Genomic DNA, 15538 nt, shown 5'->3' on the forward strand with positions numbered 1-15538 from the left:
TCGCCTCACAAAATCGAGTCGGATCAGTCTACATGTCACACATTAGTCGCCTCAAAAAATCGAGAAAGATCAGTCTACGAACTGTCACAAATAATTCGTCTCACAAAATCGAGACGGAATAATCTACATGATGTCACACATTAGTCGCCTCAAACAAACGAGACAGATCAGTCGAAATAATGTCAAAATAGAATTCTAATATACAAACATATCATGGGTGTCTGTGCAATAGTCATTTTGGCCGTGAAATAAATATTACATAGTACACATGTACCTTATGCGTAGAGTTAAGGAAAATCAACCGCATTATGTAATATAATATACAAGATAAAATACAGTTTAATGTCAAACCGCACAAAGAAATACTTGGGTTGAGTGATATGTTGTATGCCTCGTATTAAAGGAGGCACTCAAGGATGTTCTTATTAAATCCTACTATTCCCTGACTATATAAGGGCCGTGTACCCAAGGACTGGTATCATTTGGTTAGTTTATATCGACGAGGCAGCACTCTTAAGTGAAGAAGACAAGCAGCTCTTGCAAAATAGACAAAATTGGTTAGAGTTAGGGTTAGGATGAAAAATTCTTTCATTACTATAGCTGCCATTCACGATTGAGGCTTTAAATTGATTGAACATCCGCCGTATTCACCTGATCTCGCTCCATCGGACTTCCATCTATTTCCAAAACAGCTATTTCAGGCACCCTAACCCTAACTCTACCATGCAGTGGATGGCTTTCTGAACAGCCAAGAAAAAGAGGTTCTATGAAAGTGGCACTGAGGCCCTTAAACACCGCTGGCAAAAGTGTATAGACACTGAAGGGGATTATGTTGAAAAATAATACAATATGTCCGGCAAAATTCAAATCCTTCAATATGAGGTTCACAACTTATCAATCAGCCCTCGTAGGTCTAGATAAGCTATTTGTACTTTATACATTTACTCTTACTATATGGTCATATTTTTTTGCAGAGTTTCTTAATCGAATCCAACCCCGGTGAGATAGATTGCCATATGATACAAAGGTAATTGTAATCTGATTAAAATCTAAATAGTATTTTTTTTCAGATATAAAAGAAGCGCCACCTACATGTATAATGTACCCGGTTTTCATGTTTTCGGAACTTACATCTGAGAATTGCATTCGTTCGACTTTGAAGACCTCCTGTGCTTTATATTATAAATATCTATCCATTACCGGTAACGCTGGAGTAGTACATGTAAATAGAAACCGTAAGTTGTGTTGATGAACTCTAATCAGTACAGTACAATAGAATGATCCATGCCATACGAATCGTAAATACTGTAGTCGTATTTGGATTAAAACCTTTTCGTTTTAAGTAAAGTGTGCATTCGTGTTTTTATGACATACATACAGATTAGCATCTTCTGTCCTTTCATGAATTTTAAGCCATCCGTTTTGATACGCGGAGAAGCGCGTGATAATAGCTAAAAATCGATGGAAGGAGGACACATTATGACCGAAGAAAACAGTAGGCCTAGTGCGAAAACCCTTTTGAAAAGTCCAGGTCAAATTGTTCAGCCACGCCAGTTATTTTTTGTTTTTGATAGTCTCAGGAGTATTCAACTTCGAAACGTATACCATATTTGAAGAGATTAGATATAATGTTGATTGAGAAACCTCCTGTGTGAGGTCTATTTATGTATATTTTTGATGATGAATAAATAAGATTATTGAATAGAAAAGTTGCGTTTACAAATGAACCCGAACTGGTCCTTGTGATTGTGACATCGAGCACATGTACATGTCACTAGGTATTCTGAGAGTGTACATCATAGAATACATTTGTATATCAAAATATACATGTATAGGGTTTTCGGTTTGTTTTATAATCTGAACGTTCTATGAACACCTGTGGTCATCGAAGGGCGGTCCTCCCTGTTTAAAAGCGGCATGGGTTTTGTTCATGTAAGCGTGTGCGTATTTTGGAAGGCTGCGGTACAGTAGTGCTTTTCTCCTTGTGATAAAGCACTGAACAGATGACGATTTTATAGTGCTGCCTCACTGAACCATACTGCCGAAGACTCCAAGTTGGATGCCCCACCAGGTCACATTATACTGACGTACAAACCAGTCCTCCCACTCTCAAATTACTGGTCGCTTAGTTTAAAAAGACAACTACCAATGTTACAATCTCGGGTATGTCTTGGGTAAGGGACAGAACCCAAAGCCGTCCTTACAGGGGCGAACGCAAAACTTAAGGCCGGAACTGCCCAGAAGTGAGGCAGTGTCAAGAGGGACACTAGGGAAAAGAAAGCAGTCGTCTTTTATTACGAATCCTGCAATGACATGGGACAGCACGTGCAATTTACACAAACTCTTGATACTCTTTAGGACCTGACGGAGAGAACAGACAATTTGTGAATTGACAAATTTAGGGCTATAAAGATCTTTTGCAAAAGGTCCTGGGTTCTTACAAAGCAATACCATAATTGGAGTAACAATGCAAAATTGGAAACGTAAATTCTTTAAAAAAAAAACATGGAATTCTATCAGTGCGAGAGTCTTGCTTGTTGCCAACTGCCTACTGTCTATACATGCAACTAGCGCTTATTGTTGACAGTTTACTACCTACTGTACATTTTGTTATTGTTAGGGATGTAATTTGAGTAACCTTTGTAATAGCTCTATTGGCTAATAAGATAAGATAAGATAAGTTTATTTCTGGTTCAGGACTTTTAAAGTCCTCTATACCAGACTCAAAATAATACATGAGATTGATATAGTACTTCTGTCCGGTCTACTGTACATTGTTTGTGATTTAATTGATGCTTTGTAATTAAAGAAAAGTTCTTGGTTTTTCCACTGATCGTCTAGCTTGTTTTTGAAGGAGTTTACATTTAATGCTGATATAACCTGTTCTGGCAATTCATTCCAGATTGACACTGTTCTGTTTGAAAAGTAGTTTTTTCTTAGCGTATTTGTGGATAGTCTAGGGAATTTTTTTTTTGGTATGTCCTCTGGTACTGCTTCAATTATTTCACTAATTGGTATCGCATCGCAAAAGCAATACAATACGACAAGCTTAGTTGTAATGAACGCAGTTGACAGTAAGCAGTAGACACCGCGCAGTAGGCAGTGCGCAGTAGACAATGCGCAGTAGGCATTGCGCAGTAGACAATGCGCAGTAGGCAGTGCGCAGTAGACAATGCGCAGTAGGCAGTAAACAGTAGGCAGTAAACAGTAGTTAAACTAAAGTAAACAACACGCTGTCGCTTATGTAATTCAGCAACCAACACCATATTTTATTGTAAGCAGTAGTTTAGCTGGCAGTACGCAATGAAGCTTGCAGTACGCATTATAGCTGGCAGTACGCAGTATAGCTAACAGTACGCAGTATAGCTGGCAGTACGCAGTATAGCTGACAGTACGCAATATAGCTGACAGTACGCAGTATAGCTGGTAGTACGCAGTATATCTAACAGTACGCAATATAGCGGACAGTACGCTGTATTATTGGTAGTACGCAGTATAGCTGGCAGTACGCAATATAGCTGGCAGTACGCAGTATACAGCTGACAGTACGCAGTATAGCTGGCAGTACGCAGTATAGCTGGCAGTACGCTGTATTATTGGTAGTACGCAGTATAGCTGGCAGTACGCAATATAGCTGGCAGTACGCAGTATACAGCTGACAGTACGCAGTATAGCTGGCAGTACGCAGTATAGCTGGCAGTACGTAGTATTATTGGTAATACGCAGTATAGCTGACAATACGCAGTATAGCTGGCAGTACGTAGTATTATTGGTAGTACGCAGTATAGCTGGCAGTACGCAATATAATCACTTATGAAATCCATATAAATGTACATTCTATTGTTTGTAGTGAGGCTCATAATTCAATTTGACGCTTAAAATTTGATATACATTGATAAGACTTAAGATTTTTTTCTTTTTAATGGCCACTGAAACAATCATATTTTAGCCAATAAACATGTATATGTGTCAAGCAAGATTACATTATTAACTTATAGCGATATGCGTTTCATATGGTGTTAAGTGAAATTTGATTAGCCGACGGTATATGTCATTAGAATGAAAAGAGGCATGGCGTAGAGAGAGGCATGGCGTAGAAAGAGGCATAGTTGGGTTGGGGAGGAGAGGGGATGGTCAATTTATGTAAGCTTTTCCCCTTCAGCCGTATGATCCAACCGGACGTTTGAAATGGTGTTGGAGATAGGTTTGGTCTGAAAATGTAATTATATATAAATCGGTTTTGACAATTTGAAAATAACATGTACCGACCCATATTGTGTCGTATATTTCCAGTAAACGGACATTGATGACGTATGAGAAATGAACATAAGGCAAAATCTACCGATTACAGGATAAGCCAGTAATTTCCGGTCGACGGAGACAAGGACGTTTTTTTTTTTTTTCGTCATGAAACAAATATCACGTATATTATATCAAACCAAAGTTCATATCAACCTTACCGCAACAGATGCTAGTATCATAGGTGGTCACCCGAGATGGGGAAGCGATTATCGGGAGAAGCAGTCTTCCTCTCGGTGAGGGGATAATATTGACAGGCGGTCCAATCGCAATGAGGATATTTGCCTTTTTCCGCTGGACTGTTCTTTCGCTAAGAGTGAAATAAATATTGGTTGGAGGTCGTCCGTCGATAGTCTGTGTCCTCATAATCTGGAAATTTATTAATAGAATCTTTCCCTGCCTTGGGGGTGTGACAAAGAAATCTAAACCCGAGGGGGAATTCACGAGCGTCCAACCCGAGGCTTGCCGTGTATTTCGGCGTGATGACATTAAAGTATTGTCACCTTTTATTTTATCGCAGCTGTTGCGGAAATGTTAAACCGACAACATACACCCCATTGTCGTTCAAAACTTCCGTTTTTTTTCGTTGGTAGAAAAAATGTAAATGGCAGGCTGATGTATGGGTTGGACAAGATACTCCCGATCCGGAATACAATATCCCTGGTGTCATATCATTTCTCTATCATACGAAACGCACAGGACACACGATGATATTGAATTATAGGTAATTATATGTTCCAAGTAAGATCGTTACTAATCCTACATACAAGGTCTTTCCTGTAAGTGTGTTGGGATGGTTTTGATAATTTCTAAACATTATATTTACTCTTAGTAATGAATATTGACGGGTGACAAAATCAGGGATGGCGCTGAGAAGCACGGAGTTTTATCTAATCTAGCGTCTGTAGCAAAATGATGTTAGTGTATACGTTTACATTAATACGTCTCTCGGCGACGAGATGGACAGGATATTACATTACTAGTCTTTAGCAAATTATCATAATGCCACGAAAATACATGATTTTGTCAGATCTATATTCATGATTTGTCGTCATGACAACCAATGCGCGTGAAAGGGGAGCCATTGTTTTGTTAACAACCTGAAATATTTTTCATTTATTTGAACGGTAAGTCAACTCTAAGCCCCATTAAATTATCCAAGATCAATATTTTGCATGTGTCACTGTTGCTTGCCAGAATTTGCTCTTAAAAGATATAGTTATGATTATGATTCAGTCGATGTGTTATATAATTCTTAGAAGGGTGATGCTTTTTAAAGAGACATGCTTTAAAAATGGTTTCTGGTTCTGGAAATCACTAATAAACATGTCTGCTCATTTTATCTGACATCCGCACTTCCATGTATATGTTTAATGTCCTGGAAATATCATAATATGTCGTGATTTTCAGCAAGTTTCAAGGCGAGACTCTCCTCAAGATGTTTACTTGATTAGTAGCACGTTGCATGAGGCATTAAAACATGTTCATTCGCCATAATTTTTTAAATCAAAAATTTGCAAAAAAAAAGTATTTAAATTCAATGCGAAAATGGCAAAAGTGAATGTATGCATAAAAATCACCAATAATCCCTTTTAATACTGTGGACGTTCTCCAAACCGATCATTCAAGGTGCATGAATATTTGGCCGGTTTAGAGAAGGCTCGATTTGTAGAAGTGACCAAGAGTCTCCATACAAATTAAGGCCTCATACAAATCTGGGTCTCCTTACTATTCTAAACTACTCCACAAAACAGCTGTTAAAATACTGACCGATAATTCTGTACCTAATGTCCGGTAATTCTGTACCTAATGTCCGGTAATTCTGTACCTAATGTCTGGTAATTCTGTACCTTATGTCCGGTAATTCTGTACCTAATGTCCGGTAATTCTGTACCTAGTGTCCGGTAATTCTGTACCTTATGTCCGGTAATTCTGTACCTAATGTCTGGTAATTCTGTACCTTATGTCCGGTAATTCTGTACCTAATGTCCGGTAATTCTGTACCTAGTGTCCGGTAATTCTGTACCTTATGTCCGGTAATTCTGTACCTAGTGTCCGGTAATTCTGTACCTTATGTCCGGTAATTCTGTACCTAATGTCTGGTAATTCTGTACCTTATGTCTGGTAATTCTGTACCTTATGTCCGGTAATTCTGTACCTCATGTCCGGTAATTCTGTACCTAATGTCCGGTAATTCTGTACCTAATGTCCGGTAATTTTGTACCTACTGTCCGGTAATTCTGTACATAATGTCCGGTAATTTTGTACCTTATGTCCGGTAATTCTGTACCTAATATCCGGTAATTCTGTACCTTATGTCCAGTAATTCTGTACCTAATGTCCTGTAATTCTGTACCTAATGTCCGGTAATTCTGTACCTAATGTCCGGTAATTCAGTACCTAATGTCCGGTAATGTCCGGTAATTCTGTACCTACTGTCCGGTAATTCTGTACCTACTGTCCGGTAATTCTGTCCCTACTGTCCGGTAATTCTGTACCTACTGTCCGGTAATTCTGTTCCTACTGTCCGGTAATTCTGTACCTGATGCCCGGTAATTCTGTACCTGATGCCCGGTAATTCTGTACCTAATGTCCGGTAATTCTGTATCTAATGTCCGGTAATTCTGTACCTAGTGTCCGGTAATTCTGTACCTGATGCCCGGTAATTCTGTACCTGATGCCCGGTAATTCTGTACCTGATGCCCGGTAATTCTGTACCTAATGTCCGGTAATTCTGTACCTAATGTCCGGTAATTCTGTACCTACTGTCCGGTAATTCTGTATCTAATGTGAGGTAATTATGTACCTAATATCCGGTAATTCTGTACCTAATGTCCGGTAATTCTGTACCTAATGTCCGGTAATTCTGTATCTACTGTCCGGTAATTCTGTACCTACATTTGTAATGTCCGGTAATTCTGTACCTACAGTCCGGTAATTCTGTTTCTACAGTCCGGTAATTCTATACCTGATGCCCGGTAATTCTGTACCTAATGTCCGGTAATTCTATACCTGATGTCCGGTAAGTTTGTACCTAATGTCCAGTAATTATATACCTACAGTCCGGTAATTCTGTACCTAATGTCTGGTAATTCTGTACATAATGTCCGGTAATTCTGTACCTGATGCCCGTTAATTATGTGCCTATGTCAAGTAATTCTGAAGCCTGTAGATAAATTTTCAGAAACTTTCACAAGCTGTTTCCTTTGTTCAATATAAAAAAACTGTAATATATATACATGTATATACGCTATTTGATATAAAACTCAATACAGACCAAATTTTAGTACATGTGTATGACCTTTTAGTTAGACAGCTGGCTTTAAAAATAATTCTTAATTACTTCTTTACGCTACACGAGTAAGTTGCTAGGTTTTCTGAGGGACAAGAAAGCATTAAACAAACATTAATGTTAATTTACACATGCTATTTATGTACAAACAGATACCAACACACACTATCATTAATAGTTTATCATTTGGGTCGTATATGTTGTTTTTTTGTGGATCTTTATGATGCAAACATTAATTGAATATGATCTCGCGAGGAGACATACAGTTTTAATATGCTTTGATCCTCGTCTAATTTCCTAGAAGTTATTAACGTGGCCTGATAATTCACTCATATTGTGGCGTGTACTGACCTGAAGAGGGTCTCTATTTATGTAGTATGTCCAAACCACAATAAGTGAACTAAAATTCAGATTTGATTCTGCATATTTGTTATCACATAATCGGCCTATTATGCTGTGAATTCACCAGTTTAATATATCTTTACGTATAATTTTGTCACCTATGGAATATATACATGTACTATGCGGCGTTTGCATTGAGTGCTCCTGCCAGATATCGATTGTGACGTCATAATATGGACAATGGCACAGTAAAATGAATGTCTCCGTTTGTGGCGTCATAATATCGACAATGGTTTGATGTCATGAATGGTACATGGTAAAAGAAAATGGATGATTCAGTTTGATTTTGCCCTCCACATTTTGACTTTAAAATCTGTCAAATTACAAGTTTTCCGAGTTATATGATAAAAAATCGTGAATTTGTTTTCATTTCATACCAGGCGAGCATATATGTACTATTCTTTTCCATGAAGTACACAAGGAATGAAATTAATTTTTTCAGCATTCATGAGGTGATAACGACTTTTGCTTCTGGACATATTCCAGGAATCCCGTTAGCGATTCGTGATAAATATGCCCAGACGAGACTGACGGATTTTCGGCTTATTAATAGTTTCAGTTTTATTAGGATTAAAATCAACCAACCAATCTTTCGACCATTCATGGATTTTGTTTAAATCAGAATTAAGAACTTCTGCACTTATTCTAGGGGTATCAATGATTCCATACAAAGAAGTACCATCTGCAAATAATTTGATAATAGAATTAATATTTTTCACAATAACATTGATGAAGATAAGAAATAAAAGAGGACCAAGGATGGATCCCTGTGGAACACCGGCCTTAATGTAGCACCAGTTAGAGTTTTCCCCATTAATAACAACTCTTTGTTTCCGGTTATGATGATAATCTTCGAACCATAAAAGTAAAGAACCTCGAACACCAAGTCTAGATAGTTTACATAAAAGACCTTTGTGCCAAACACGGTCGAAGGCTTTGCTGATGTAGTATAAATATGTCTAATATTCAATGTACATAAAAAAAAATACAATTCCTATAATTGGGAAAATTTTAATTTCCCTTACATCCACTACATAAGCAAGTATCGCACAAGTATGATACTATTAATTTATGTGTACAGGGCAAACATTCGTTTTATGGCATATATGGACTCTAATCTAAATTCTTCATGATCAACTTCATTCACCTGATGGTTCATTGGACCACCTAGTAAAATATGTATTAATGAATAATCAGGTAGTGAATGCAGATATGTACTTAGTGTTATACTTGAAATGGATGCTATAATACACCATAGATTATCACGGATATTATCCGTTACAGAACACTGCAAAATAACACGAGTTACAAAATCTGTGTAGAAAAGGCCACAGTGGTGACATAAAAGCTGAACATTACTTACCCGAACAGTTACAATCAATTTCATTATGTATCCAATATTATAAAGACAATTTGGATGACACAAAGCTAATTGCCATAAATAATGAGGTTTAAGACCATCATGCAGCAATAACAATCGTGTGAAGTCTGCGTCATTAGACATTCTATGCAACCAAGCATTAGTTTCATAATTTGATACAGATTTATAAATCAATGACTTCCAGTGTATTTTGTTTGGAAAGCTACCATCATCAAGAAAAAGTACAATATATTCATATAAGTTATACTTCTTAAGTATTCTAACGATATCGGGTATAAAACCTTTTTGACTACAGTTGTTCACTATGTACATAAAAAATCTCGAAATGAATACTCGGCAGATTAAGTTATTTCTATTCATTCTGCAGATCCTACCTAAATACAAAAGTTTTTTAATATCAATGTACGCTTCTATAGAGAGCCATCCAATCAAGGAAGTACACATATCAGTTCTTGTTCTTTTTCCAAAACCTTGAATTGACTTTACAATAAAGTGTTGAGCTCTTTCTAACATCAGTAATTCAGTATTTGAAAGTACCCACAGTTCACATCCGTAGAGTGCAGATGGGTATATTTTAATTATTACAATTTTAGCAATAGTTAAAGGGTTTAATGCGCATTGATGTGCCCCAGAACGTAAAAGGACCATATTGCCACTTTTTAATTTAGTGCATGCTTGTTTTGTTCTTTCAATGGAATTGTGTTTATCATTTAATAAGATGTCTACATGAGTAATCTCAGAAACAACTGGCAATATGTTATCATAGAGGCGTAAAGTACAGTTAATGGTTATGGTTCTTTTATTTGAAAATACAACAACTTTACTTTTAGAAGGTGGAATACAAAAATCGCCATTTTCGACTGTATGATTCACAAATAGTTAACATTTTATTTAAACTTGTAATATTTGTACTTATTAAACATATATCGTCTGCTTGGGTTGGAATATTTACAGTTTTATCGATAATCATAGCGCCCCTACCACATCTTTCTACTTCATCCAATAGGTCATTAATAAAAATTAAGTACATTTTGGCTGAGAGAGCCCCTCCTTGTAAGATCCCGCGCTCCATCTTTACTGGAGCGGAGATTGAACCATTAAAAAATACGGAACTGTTTATATCCGTGTACATCAACTTTAAAATATTCCACACTTTACCGGTAAGGCCAATGTCATATAATTTTGCAAGTAGACCGTCATGCCAAACGGTATCAAACGCCTTTGAGCTGTCTAAAAACGATACATATACATCTGAACCATTTTCCATATTATAATAAATACATTCCTGTAAATGAAAAGCTGTACAAAGGCTACATAAATTCTTCTGGTATGCCGACTGCTGTTTATTTGGGAACACATCAGATTCTATTACATGGCTAATTGTTTTTGCAATAGCCACTTCGAACATTTTAAAAAATACTGGCAAAAGGGTTATTCCACTATAACTATTAGGGTCATCTTTTGGCTTCCTATGGCCTTTATACATCGTTACTATAATACCATGTTTCCAACCTTTTCATGATATATTCATGTTTTACAACAAGATTAAATAAGTTTTGTATATGGTTAATTACAGAGTGACCTGCATATTTAATATGTTCGTAAACAAGACCTTCATGACCACCTGCTTTACCTGATTTAAGGTTTTTACAAATTAAATTGATTTCACTAAAAGTAAAATTATCATGTAAAAACAAATCTTCATCAGAATGTATACTAGATTTTAACATTTTGATTCTTTTTTCCATCACATCTCGAAAATGACAATCAAATTCCTTATCGTCATGGTTGTTAAATATATGTTGAAAATGTAGACGCCACCCATTAATAATATCATCATGAGGATCTCTGAAAACTTTACCTTCATATTGCAGCTCAGTTTGTTTAACCCTTGAGGCTGACTTTTTGCTTTTAAAAAGTTGCCAAAAAAGGTTCTGATCAAGATCACACGATCTATCAATTTCAGCGAATTGGTTCTTCATGTAAGATTCAAATGATTTCCTGAGTTGACGTCTAAATTTAGTTTTATATTTTTTTATATTCCGAGAATGTTCGACAATCTTGTCTACGCTGTCCGGATTGTATCCACACCACAAGTGTCTTTTGTGCAACATTTCATTATGTAATACCGTAAGACTTTCGTCCCAATAAGGTTTTTGATATTTTTTATACATAGTTTTTGGTAAACACTTATCAGCTGCTTCATATATTGTTATAATAACAATCTATATCATGGCAAGATGGATTTCCAGTAGGTACTGTGATGCAATCCAGTAAACGTTTTACATAACATTGGTAATTTCAAATTAAACCATCACTTAACGCTTTTTTCCACTTTTATTTGTTACACCTTGCTGTATTGCAAACAATAGGACAATGTTTTGAAACGTTTTCATTGTCGTCTAAAACTTTACAGTACATGGTAAGATCTATAGAATTTGACTCAATGAGTACATGATCAATTGCAGTAGAGTTATCTGTTTCAGGGTAAAATGTACAAATGGGACCCGTGCATTCAGATTGAACATTTAACGAGATCATGTTAGTTTTATCTAAAAATTGCTGGAATAACCGAGAACGATTGTTATCAGTAAACTGATAGCGGTCACCTCTTACTTTAACATTAAAGTCACCAATAATAAACACTTTACCCTTGTCTGAGTATACATCATATAAAGATTCTAAAATATCAACATGTTCTTAAAAAACTTCAAAAAGCCTCGAAGAAGCAGGCATATAAACTGAGAACCAATATGAGTATTCTCCACAAGCTGACTGTAATTCCAGGCCTACAATTCTAGGACTGTCTATAATAATTTCCTGTACATTAAGATGCGATTTGTATAACAAACATACGCCACCTCTAATACTACATTTGTAGCGGTAAGGATCTACTTCATAAACTGGTTTCACAAAACATTTATAACCAGAATGGTTAAAACTATTAAAAAATGACAACTGGTATCCCCTTACCCAATGTTCTGATAATCCACAAATATCTATATCATATGTGTCAAGACATTTAAGGAGATAAGGCATACCGGTCATTATCCCTTCACAGTTATTGCATTGACTTTGTTACTTTCTGTCATTATGCTCGTTCCAGAAAACCTGTCTTGGCATCCATGGCCTTGCATATATACCCGGTGGCCAAAAGTCGGGATTTTCCAGAATAGTCGAGTCTGAATCAAGGACATTTAACTGTGCGGATGCCGTCTTTTTGTATCCCTTTTCAAAGTAACGAAGGAACGTGATTTTAACATCATTGTCTTCTAAAAAGTCTCTCATCGCACTTTCCGAGGCGGTATACTTATTTATTCCATGTATATAGTATCTTTAACGCGCTTTTGTTTTACAGGCATTAAACCAACAAATCTGCCGCTCAGTTTTTGTGTCGATATCGGAGTTGGGTGACACACTGATGAAGGACAGTGAACCTGATCTGGCGAAGATTGGCGTTTGGGTTTCCGCTTCCGAGTTTGTGCGACGCATCAGTTGGTACTGAGGTCGAGTTCTGTCGAGGTCGTCGAACGGGCTGAGCGAGGGTTGATGAACAGACTGAGCCAGAGTTGGTAAGCGAGTCGCGCGCGGGATGAGCGAAATTACTCAGTTTCCACCAGATGTCAAGAATTATGGGTATAGGCTTAGCCTAATTATTTGCAAACAGATGAGACAACAACATAAATTACATTAACATATGTATTCACCTGAACATATTTACAAAATCATAGGAAACAATATTTACACCATACAAAACACCCTTTCACACTCCCACTCATTCTCTACAATTAATTAATAATGTACAACACAAAACAAAACCCGTCTCTGAAACCCATTGTCTCTCCGGACCCCAAATATATATAGTTCATCACTGTGGTCGGTTCCCAAAGTTCTCTTCACTCCGATGTTGTTTAACTACTTCAATAGAGTATATATATATATCCTCCTTAGGCACTGTACTAGTCCAGCACAAATATCTCCCTTCTGGTTTCACATAAATAGACCAGGGATTCTGCTGCTCCCACTATGGTCTGGCACATAGACCTTTCTATGGCTAATGGCTCCCTGTCCCAAGGTCACCTACAAGGTTACAGTGTCAATGTTCTAAGTTTATGGGTTTATAGTACTTGCACATTTGTATTATACTTGTATTTTACTTACAATGACATTTAATAATTCTCTTTCTCACTATCTCCAATTACTTTTTTCTCTATTTCCTATTCTTTACATTCTGTTAGGAAATTATTCTACAACAATGACATATATTATTACACCCTATATTTTGCATGCTAAACATTTTTACCAACCTTACATTAATGACATAAATATGTACTTACTGTTGGCGTCTCTCTTAAGCATTTCTGAGCACACAGCTCACTCTCCTGTTTCATTCCAGGACTCCCACACTCCATTGAGGTGGACATAGCACACAGCTTCTCCAAGTAGCAAAGTTTTGCCCAAACTAGCACACAGCTTACATGTAGTGGCTTCAACTATCTCTAACTTGGATAATAACTTTGGGCACACAGCCCTGGTAACATTTCATTACCAAGCACACAGCTTAGGCATTTCTCCCCTGGCACACAGCCTCTCACATCCGTGAACCTTCCAGGTCCAGGTCCGGGGTTGAAATGGCCGCACACACAGGTAGCACTTACCTGTGTTGCATGATTTGGTTACGCCTCAGTGACCCTGACTCAGCACTTTCTATTCAGTGAACTCACTCAGGTACCGTCTACAATACAGGTGTATTTATAGTTGACACACTTTCTTTAGGGGTGTCATCAATGGTAGGGAGGTTAGCGTTAGTATCATCAACGTCAGACTAGGCACTGAAAAAATCATTAAATAGACAAGCGTTTTGAAAGTCGTCTGTAATAACAGAATCGTTATGGATTAAAGGAGATATGCAAAATTTACCAGAGTTCGGTAATACTAAATTGACAGTTTTCCACCAGTCTTTTGCTCTAAGATTTGAAGTTTTTTTTGTTTTTTTTAAGTTTTCCAGATAAATCTTTAAAGTACTGAAATTTAGTTTTTTTTTACAGTATTAACACATATATTACGGATATGGGGGAAGGCCAACCAATGCGCATTGTTCATGGTACGTTTGGCTCTTTTGTGTACTCGTTTCCGTTTGCAAATAAGCTTACGTATTTCGTTTGACATCCATGGAGGTTAGTTTGATCGGACGGTTACAAATTTGTTTGGAATACAGGATTTCGCAATCTCTAATAAGGTAGAAATAAAAGATTTTACTGCACAATTTAAATCCTCAACATCTAATATATTATTCCAGTTAACTGAGCTCAATTTATTCCAATACAATACATAACTGCCATGGTCAAAGAGCCAAACGTTCCGCTTGAAAGACTGCTGCAACGGTTTAACAAAGTTAAATGAACAATAAGTTGGCCAGTGGTATCTAATTGGCTGATCAAGAAAACTTTCTCCGGCGATACATTTATCTATGATACTGACATTACTAGTGCAGACAATCAAGTAGTGAGGTTGAAGCTTCGGTATAAAAAGTTGAATCTTGTACATGTTGAGATAAATTAAAATCACCTGTTATTACGATATTGTACCAGTGTTGAATGCGTTCTCGATAGAGTGGGAAATATGTGACCAGACAATAAATAAAATTTGCCATACAAACATTGTTCTCCGCCCAGAACAAGTTCCATCCATATACATTCAATTGTAGGCAACTCTAGATCTCGTCTACACTTGGCAGATATGCTGGGTTTTTTTAAATCGACAGATATCCCACCATCAAATTGTTCAGATCTACAGTGACAGAATGGGTCAGAATATCCAGGCAAATTATAGTCTGGGGAAATGTCATTTTCATTTAGCCAGGTTTCAGTGAATGATAATATAAAAAAGTACTGAGTTCAGTAAATAGAACATCAAGCTTATGTTTGATACTTTGAACGTTGAGATGGACAAATGAATATTTACCGGTACAGAAATGGGAACTTATATTAGAGGAAAGGGATGAGTTTGATGAACTTGTAGACAAAGGACCCGGATTTAACTCAATGTCGCCCGATAATATCAAAAACCAGTTAATCAACGTATGATGTATGGAAAGAAAACAAACTATGTCAATGAAATAGGCATGTAGACTGTAGATAGAATGAGTTAGGAAAACATTGATA

At 36.8% G+C, this 15538-nt stretch overlaps 1 long non-coding RNA gene across 1 annotated transcript; it reads right to left on the reverse strand.

Annotated features, from left to right (window-relative positions):
* Window positions 1-13059: 13059 nt before the first annotated feature.
* On the reverse strand, window positions 13060-13985 carry LOC117317822. Its single transcript, XR_004530253.1, has 2 exons — window positions 13712-13985; window positions 13060-13454 (listed from the first exon to the last, which is right to left on the reverse strand). It is a non-coding gene; the product is annotated as an uncharacterized LOC117317822 (long non-coding RNA).
* Window positions 13986-15538: the final 1553 nt, after the last annotated feature.

The sequence above is a fragment of the Pecten maximus genome, chromosome 19 (assembly GCF_902652985.1).
Source record: "Pecten maximus chromosome 19, xPecMax1.1, whole genome shotgun sequence".
In the NCBI taxonomy this organism is placed as follows: domain Eukaryota; kingdom Metazoa; phylum Mollusca; class Bivalvia; order Pectinida; family Pectinidae; genus Pecten; species Pecten maximus.